This window comes from Dreissena polymorpha, chromosome 3 (assembly GCF_020536995.1).
Source record: "Dreissena polymorpha isolate Duluth1 chromosome 3, UMN_Dpol_1.0, whole genome shotgun sequence".
NCBI lineage: Eukaryota > Metazoa > Mollusca > Bivalvia > Myida > Dreissenidae > Dreissena > Dreissena polymorpha.
The window spans coordinates 93,691,896-93,701,252 of NC_068357.1; the positions used below are offsets into that span (position 1 = coordinate 93,691,896).

At 36.4% G+C, this 9,357-nt stretch overlaps 1 non-coding gene across 1 annotated transcript; it reads left to right on the plus strand.

Moving 5' to 3' along the window:
* The first annotated feature begins 5,618 nt into the window (after positions 1–5,618).
* Positions 5,619–5,700, plus strand: Trnal-uaa (transfer RNA leucine (anticodon UAA)). Its single transcript has one exon. It is a non-coding gene; the product is annotated as a tRNA-Leu (tRNA).
* Positions 5,701–9,357: the final 3,657 nt, after the last annotated feature.

Sequence of the window (9,357 nt, forward strand, 5' to 3'; positions counted from 1 at the left end):
CTGTGTGTGCATTATCGTTATAAAATGTTTATATTGACACAAGACTGTTTTAGCATAAATATTTTCTTTCATTTTCTTTTACTCTACTAAAACAATTGCTTGAATTACATGAATGTTTACATGGTCAGTAAAATTATGTTCCTATTGTTATAATAAGTAGTTCTTATTGAGCTTTTATAAGTACATACGTACAGCTCCGGACCGGAGGGTCAATAGCTGGGAGTTGGATTATTGCAACTATTATAATTAGTAGATATAATAGACTGTTTCTTGACAAATATGAACCTTATTCTTGGAAAACTGGGCTTAATGCATGAACGTACAACGTCATCCCAGATTTGCCAGTTTTGTTGGCACAGGCGAATCAGGGAAGACGTTTTCCTTCTCAAATTGATTTTTGCTAACAAGAGAATAACTTCAAACGAAAATACCATACAAGCAGAAAGTGCCTTACATGATTAGCCGGTCTGGACTGGGAAGACACTTTATGCATATGCCTTAAGACCAGTTTTGTCCAGAACGCAGCACATTTAGAAATTGATTGACACTATCTGACACTATTTAACTGACACTATTTGGTGTAGTTTAGATTATATTTAAGATTATATTTAAGTTACCTCTTTATTACTTTGATACTTATTTTCACGCATTTGTAGTCCCTCAGATGAGCAGCAAACAACATAAAACCAAAAAAGACTGCAAGTTACTCGCAGACTGATCTGGTTTTATGCTGTTTGCACATAACAATTTTCGGGTTGCTTCTAAATTGGAAAGTGCTAAAGTAATTACCTTGTTTTCTCAGTAAACAAAATCTGTGATATGTTATTAACAAAAATAAAGTACCAAACAAAGTACCAATTAAATTCTAGGCAAATTAAATTGTTGTATCACATCAATGTAAAAGTAATATTTAGTAGCTTTATTGTTAACGTCTACTTGTATAACGTGATTGATTCAACAGTATGTGTATAAATGATAAATGATGGTCTATGTATATCCTGGTATATCATCTTGTGCAATATGTAACCAAGTTTTGTCACAGAATAAAATATATTTATCTTTTCAAAAACTGTCCATTTTATGACACATTTTTGTACTGCAGACATGTGAGGCAATGTGTGCGCACATGTTGAAAATACTACACATAAATATATTAACCTTGTTCTGGGAAAACCTGGCTCACTGAATGAGTGTAAAGTGCCGTCCTAGATAAGCCTGTGCATTCCGCATAGGCTAATCAGTGACTACACCTTTTGCTTTAATGCAAATTTCGTTTAGAGAATGTATCTTCTAAATACAAATTCACAATAGAAGGAAAGTGTTGACTCTGTTAAGCCTGTGAGACTGCATAAGCTAATCTGGGATCATGCATTCAGCCGATTTTTCTAAAACAAGACTCACATCAGCACACATCTTTTGATTTTTACATGTCTTAAAAAGTGAGTTGTGAAGTAAAAAACCACAAGACAGCAACTTGATCAATAATTAAAAAAAATCAACAAAATCAGTTGTTTTTATAAAAGACATCAATATCAAATATAGATGAATACATAAGAAATGACTACAAAGATACTTCTGTTGAAATTAGTTATGCTCTGTGAAAACGTGGCATAATTCATATGTGTTAAGTGTTTTCCCAGATTAGCCTGTGCAGTCCACATAGGCTAAACAGGATTGACACCTTCCGACTAAACTTGATCTTCAGTTAGAGGAGACTTTCTTTAAACAAAAAACCATTAAAGCTAAAAATGTCATCCTGATGATCCCGTATGGACTGCACAGGCTTATCTGGGAAAACACACATGTATTTAACCCAGTTTTTAGAGACCAAGGCTCAAAATTTGCTTATATAAGGCCTATTTTGTTAAATTTTTCAAAATCTTCTCATCCATAACCATGGGGCCTAGGGCTATCAAATTTGGTATGAAGAGACATTTTATAGTCCTCTACCAAATTTCTTCAAATTAAGTCCCTGGGGTCAATTTTTACTCTGCCCCGGGGGTGCAAAATTGAACATTTGCTTGTATAAGGCCTATTTTGTTAAAACTTTCAAAATTTTCTCATCCATAACCATTGGGCCTAGGGCCATCGAATTTGGTATGTAGAGACATCTAATAGTCCTCTACCATTTTTTTCAAATTATGCCCCTTGGGTCAAATTTGACTCTGCCCCGGGGGTCACAAAATTGAACAGATGCTTATATATAGCATATTTTGTTAAAACTTTAAAATCTTCTCAATCATAACCATTGGGCCTAGGGCTATCAAATTTTGTATGTAGAGACATCTAATAGTCCTCTACCAAATTTCTTCAAATTATGCCACTGGGGCAAAATTTGACTCTGCCACGGGGGTCACAAAATTGAACATATGATTATATAAGGCCTATTTTGTTAAAACTTTCAAAATCTTCTCAATCATAACCATTGGGCCTAGGGCTATCAAATTTGGTATGTAGAGACATCTAATAACTCTCTACTAAATTTCTTAAAATTATGTCCCTGGGGTTAAATTTGACTCTGCCCTGGGGTCACAAAATTGAACATATGCTTACATAAGGCCTATTTTGTTAAAACTTTCAAAATCTTCTCAATCATAACCATTGGGCCTAGGGCTATCAAATTTGGTATGTAGAGTAATCTAATAGTCCTCTACCAAATTTCTTCAAATATTCCTCTGGGGTCAAATTTGACTCTGCCCCGGGGGTCACAAAATAGAAAATATGCTTATATAAGGCCTATTTTGTTAAAACTTTCAAAATCATCTCATCCATTACCATTGGGCCTAGGGCTATCAAATTTGGAATGTAGAGACATCTAATTGTCCTCTACCAAATTTCTTCAAATTATGCCCCTGAGGTCAAATTTGACTTTGCCCCGGGGGTCACAAAATTGAACATATGATTATATAAGGCCTATTTTGTTAACACTTTCAAAATCTTCCTATCCATAACCATTGGGCCTAGGGCTATCAAATTTGGTATGTAGAGACATCTAATAGTCCTCTACCAAAGTTCTTCAAATTATGACCCTGGTGTCAAATTTGACTCTGCCCTGGGGGTCACAATATTGAACATTTGCTTATATAAGGCCTATTTTGGTAACATTTTTAAAATCTTCCTATCCATAACCATTGGGCATAGGGCTATCAAATTTGGTATGTAGAGACATCTAATAGTCCTCTACCAAATTTCTTCAAATTATGCCCCTGGGGTAAAATTTGACTCTGCCCCGGGGGTCACAAAATTGAACATACGCTTTTATAATGCCTCTTTTGTTAAAATTTTCAAAATCTTTTCATCCATAACCATTGGGCCTAGGGCTATCAAATTTGGTATGTAGAGACATCTAATAGTCCTCTACCAAATTTCTTCAAATTATGCCCCTGGGGTCAAATTTGAATCTGCCCCGGGGGTCACAAAATTGAACATTTGCTTATATAAGGCCTATTTTTTTGAAAAATTTAAAAAAATAGGCGTCCATAACCATTGGGCCTAGGGCTATCAAATTTGATATGTAGAGACATCTAATAGTCCTCTACCAAATTTCTTCAAATTATGCCCCTGAGGTCAAATTTGACTCTGCCCCGGGGGTCACAAAATTGAACATTTGCTTATATAAGGCCTATTTTGTTAAAACTTTCAAAATCTTCTTAACCATAACCATTGGGCCAAGGGCTACAAAATTTGGTATGTAGAGACATCTAATAGTCCTCTACCAAATTTCTTCAAATTTTGCTCCTGGGGTAATATTTAACACTTCCCCGGGGGTCACAAAATTGAACATTTGCTTATATAAGGCCTATTTTGTGAAAACTTTCAAAATCTTCTCATCCATAACCATTGGGCCTAGGGCTATCAAATTTGGTATGTAGAGACATCTAATAGTCCTCTACCAAATTTCTTCAAATGATGCCCCTGGGGTTAAATTTGACTCTGCCCCGGGGGTCACAAAATAAAACATTTGCTTATATAAGGCCTATTTTGTTAAAACTTTCAAAATCTTCTCATCAATAACCATTGGGCCTAGGGCTATCAAATTTGCAATGTAGAGACATCGAATAGTTCTCTACCATATCTCTTCAAATGATGCCCCTTAGGTCAAATTTCACTCTGCCCCGGGGTCACAAAATTGAACATATGCTTATATAAGGCCTATTTTTTTAAACTTTCAAAATATTCTCATCCAAAACCATTGGGTCTAGGGCTATCAAATTTGGTATGTAGAGACATCTAATAGTCTTCTACCAAATTTCTTCAAATTATGCCCCTGAGGTCAAATTTGACTTTGCCCCGGGGGTCACAAAATTGAACATATGATTATATAAGGCCTATTTTGTTAACACTTTCAAAATCTTCTCATCCATAACCATTGGGCCTAGGGCTATCAAATTTGGTATGTAGAGACATCTAATAGTCCTCTACCAAATTTCTTCAAATTAACTTTGGTAATCTGTAGGCAGATATTGCTGATCTCTACATGATATTGCTGATGTCTACGGTAATCATGATAGTTTCCCGAAATCACATACATATATCTAGATATGAATTCTGGGATGTGTTAAGATCCTTTTTTGTAAAACGGTTTCAGCTTAATTACGCAGTTGAATGAAACAAAAAGAGCTAATTTATTAAAAAGTGATCATTGAAAATGTGAAACTTTATATCATGGTTAATATATTATAATGACTTGATAATGGTTTGATGGCTGGATTCAAGGTCTATAATACGTGTAATGAATAATACACAACTGGTTTTAGCCCAATAAATTGAGATATATTCATGCTATTATAATGGCACTTTGCATTGCACATGGTGTTTGTTTTGCAATTAAAAATTACTGCAGTAAAAATATTGTTTCCGCTCAATAGCTTAAGACATGAAATTATATTGTCTATCTTAATTGTCAATGCATTATTGGTTCAAAATATTAACTATTGTTTAACAGGGTATAGCTTTACATATTTATTGAAGGTAACAGCGTGTGACTTTAAATGACTTTGCAGTTTGAAATTCAAATTAAAAAGAAATGTCAGCATACAAAAGGCAGCCATAAGCGTATAAGCACATTGTTCTTTAATAGGTTTATCATAAAAAACAATCAGTGTTTCTTTGTTCCTGTCATTGATAAAACAAACAAATGAACTTGGTGAGGGTTGATACGCCTCAAATAGACTAAACATGATATCCCTCCCGAGTGAATTCCGTTCAGCTTAATCGTCATGCAAGCTCTATAGAAGATATGTTATACCTATTGAAATGTTACTAAAATAGAAATAACTTTAATGTTTCATATCATTTTGTTTAGTTTAAAATTACAAATTTATTCTGTGTACGTATGCTTACCATGATATCTATTTTCTGCACTACTGTTAACTGGTATTGCAATAGGTTTTGAAAACAATGAATACATTTTGATAAAAAACAAACATGAAAAACTAGAACACTTAAAGTTCTTGAGCATATATCAGTTGTTTTCCACCTGCAACTTTTTAGTAATGCATTATTTGCAGTATTAAAATTGAATTATTACATGTATGCTTGTAAAATTGCAAATTTTAAGGTAGCGCACCCATAATGATTTCCCGCGATTTCTTCGAAGATTGAAGAGCCAGTGTAAAATTGCCGTGGCCGAGTGGTTAAGGCTATAGACTTAAAATCATTTGGGATTTTCCCGCGCAGGTTCGAATCCTGCCGACAACGCATACTTTTTGCGATGCGTTTTATTTCTTTTCTAACGTAATTTGATTTAATATAGCATATAAGCTATGATTATTATCCCCATGTTTTTCGGAGAAAAAGTGGGGATATTGTGATGTGTGTCTGTCCGTCCGTCCTGGCCACCTGCTCCTCCTACACTATTAGCACTATTACCTTGAAACTAACATACATGGTAGCTATCAGCATATATGCGACGGTGACAGTGACGGAATTTTGATCTTACCCATGGGCAAAAAGTTATGGGGGTTGGGGCGGGGCCGGGGCCGGGTCAGAGATTTTCACTCATTTTTCATTTTATTTTACATGAACTTCTTCATTTGTGCACCGATTTACTGCAAATTGATACTGAGCCTCTCTTATGACAATACGGTCAATCTCAACTATGCATGGCCCCATTACCAACCCTGGGACTCCCCGGCCACATAGGCCACGCCCACCCAAAATTGCCTTTTACTATAATTCTTCATTTCTACACCGATTCACTTCAAATTGATACTGAACCTCTCTTACGACAATACGGTCAATCTCAGCTATGCATGGCCCCATAACCAACCCTAGGCCACCCCGCCCACAAACGCCACGACCACATAGGCCAAGCCCACATAGGCCACGCCCACATAGGCCACACCCACCCAAAATTGCCTTTTACTATAATTTCTTCATTTCTACACCGATTCACTTCAAATTGATACTGAACCTCTCTTATGACAATACGGTCAATCTTAGCTATGCATGGCCCTATTACCAACCCTGAGGCGCCCCGCCCAAATAGGCCATGCCCACATTGGCCACGCCCACCTAAAATTGCCTTTTACTATAACTTCTTCATTATGCCCCTGGGGTCAAATTTGACTCTACCCCAGGGGTCACAAAATTGAACATTTGCTTATATAAGACCTATCTTGTTAAAACTTTCAAAATCTTCTCATCCATAACCAATGGGCCTAGGGCTATCAAATTTAGTTTGTAGAGACATCTAATAGTCCTCTACCGAATTTCTTCAAAGTATGCCCCTGGGGTCAAATTTGACTCTGCCCCGGGGGTCACAAAATTAAACATTTGCTTTGTAAGGCCTATTTTGTTAAAAATTTCAAAATCTTCTCATCCATAACCATTAGGCCTAGGGCTTTCAAATTTGGTATGTAGAGACCTCTAATAGCGCTCTACAATTTTTTCTCAAATTATGCCCCTGGGGTCAAATTTGACTCTGCCCCGGGGGTCACAAAATTGAACATTTGTTTATATAAGGCCTATTTTGTTAAAACTTTCTAAATCTTCTCATCCATTACCATTAGGCCAAGGGCTATCAAATTTGGTATGTAGAGACATCTTATTGTCCTTTACCAAATTTCTTCAAATTATGCTCCTGGGATCAAATTTGACTCTGCCCCGGGGGTCACAAAATTGATCATTTGCATATATAAAGCCTTTTTAGTTTAAACTTTCAAAATCTTTTCATCCATAACCATTGGGCCTAGGGCTATCAAAATTGGTATGTAGAGACATCTAATAGTCCTCTACAAAATTTCTTCAAATTATGTCCCTGTGGTCAAATTTGACTCTGCCCCGGGGGTCACAAAATTGAACATTTGCTTATATAAGGCCTATTTTGTTAAAACTTTCAAAATCTTCCCATCCATAACCATTGGGCCTATGGCTATTAAATTTGGTATGTGGAGACATCTAATAGTCCTCTACCAAATTTCTTCAAATTATGCCCCTGGGGTCAAATTTGACTCTGTCCCGGGGGTCAGAAAATTGAATATATGCTTATATAAGGCCTATTTTGTGAAAACTTTCAAAATTGTCTCGTCCATAACCATTGGGCCTAGGGCTATCAAATTTGGTATGTAGAGACACCTAATAGTCCTCTACCAAATTTCTTCAAATTATGCCCCTGAGGTCAAATTTGACCCTGCCCCGGGGGTCACAAAATTGAACATATGCTTATTTAAGGCCTATTTTGTGAAAATTTTCAAAAATCTCTCGTCCTTAACCATTGGGCCTAGGGCTATCAAATTTGGTATGTAGAGACATCTAATAGTCCTCTACCAAATTTCTTCAAATTATGCCCCTAGGGTCAAATTTGACCCTGCCCTGGGGGCACAAAATTTAAGGCCTACTTTGTTAAAATTTTCAATATTTTCTCATCCATAACCATTGGGCCTAGGGCTATCAAATTTGGTATGTAGGGACATCTAATAGTCCTTTTCCAAATTGCTTCAACTCATGCCCCTGGGGTCAAATTTGACCCTGCCCCGGGGGTTACAAAATTGAACATATGCTTATATAAGGCCTATTTTGTGAAAACTTTAAAAATCTAAGCGTCCATAACCATTGGGCATAGGGCTATCAAATTTCGTATGTCGAGACATCTAATAGTCCTCTGCCAAATTTCATCAAATTATGCCGCTGGGGTCATATTTGACTCTGCCCCGGGGTTCACAAAATTGAACATTTGCTTATATAAGGCCTATTTTGTGAAAACTTTCAAAATTTTCTCGTCCATAACCATTGGGCATAGGGCTTATAAATTTAATATGTAGAGGCATCTAATAGTCCTCTACCAAACTTCTTCAAATTCTGCCCCGGGGTCAAATTTGGCTCTGTCCCGGGGGTCACAAAATTGAACATATGCTTATATAGGGTCTATTTTTGTGAAAACTTTCAAAATTTTCTTGTCCATAACCATTGGGCCTAGGGCTATCAAATTTGGTATGTAGAGAAATCAAATTGTCCTCTACCAAGTTTTTTTTCAAATTATGCCCCTGAGGTCAAGCTTGACCCTGCCCCGATGGTCACAAAAATGAACATAATTATGCTTATATAAGGCCTATTTTTTGAAACCTTTCAAAATGTACATTCCATAACTGTATGGCTGAGGGCTACCAAATTTGGTATGTAGTGACATGTAATAGTTCTCTTCTTAGTTTGTTCAAATTATGCCCTTGGGGTCAAATTTGAAACTGTCCCGAGGGTCACAATACTGAATATATGCTTATAAAAGTCTTATTTTTTGAAAACTGTCAAAATTGTCCTGTCCTTAAACATTGGGTCCAGGGCTACCGAAATTGGTATGTAGAGACATCTAATAGTCCTCTACCAAATTTCTTCAAATTATGCCCCTGGGGACAAATTTGACCCTGCCCGGGGATCACAAAACTGAACATATGCTTATATGTGGCCTATTTTCTGAAGACTTTAAAAATCTCTCTGTCCATAACAGTTTGGCCTAGGGCTACCAAATTTGGTATGTAGTGACATCTAATAAACCTCTACCAAATTTGTTCAAATAATGCCTCTTGGGTCAACTTTGACCCTGCCCTGGGGGGTCACAAAATTGAATAGACGCTTATTAAGCGCCTATTTTGTGAAATCTTTAAAAATCTTCTTGTCGAAAACAATTCAGACTATGGCTACCAAATTTGGTATGCAGTAACATCTTATAGTCTTCTACCAAGTTTGTTCAAATTATGCCCGTTGGGTCAAATTTGACCCTGACCCGCGGGTCACAAAATTGAACATTATATACGCTTATATCTTACTTATTTTGTGAAAACTTTAAAAATATTATTTTCCTTAACTCTAGGACCTAGGGCTACCATATTTTGTATGTACATGTAGCGAGATATATTAGTC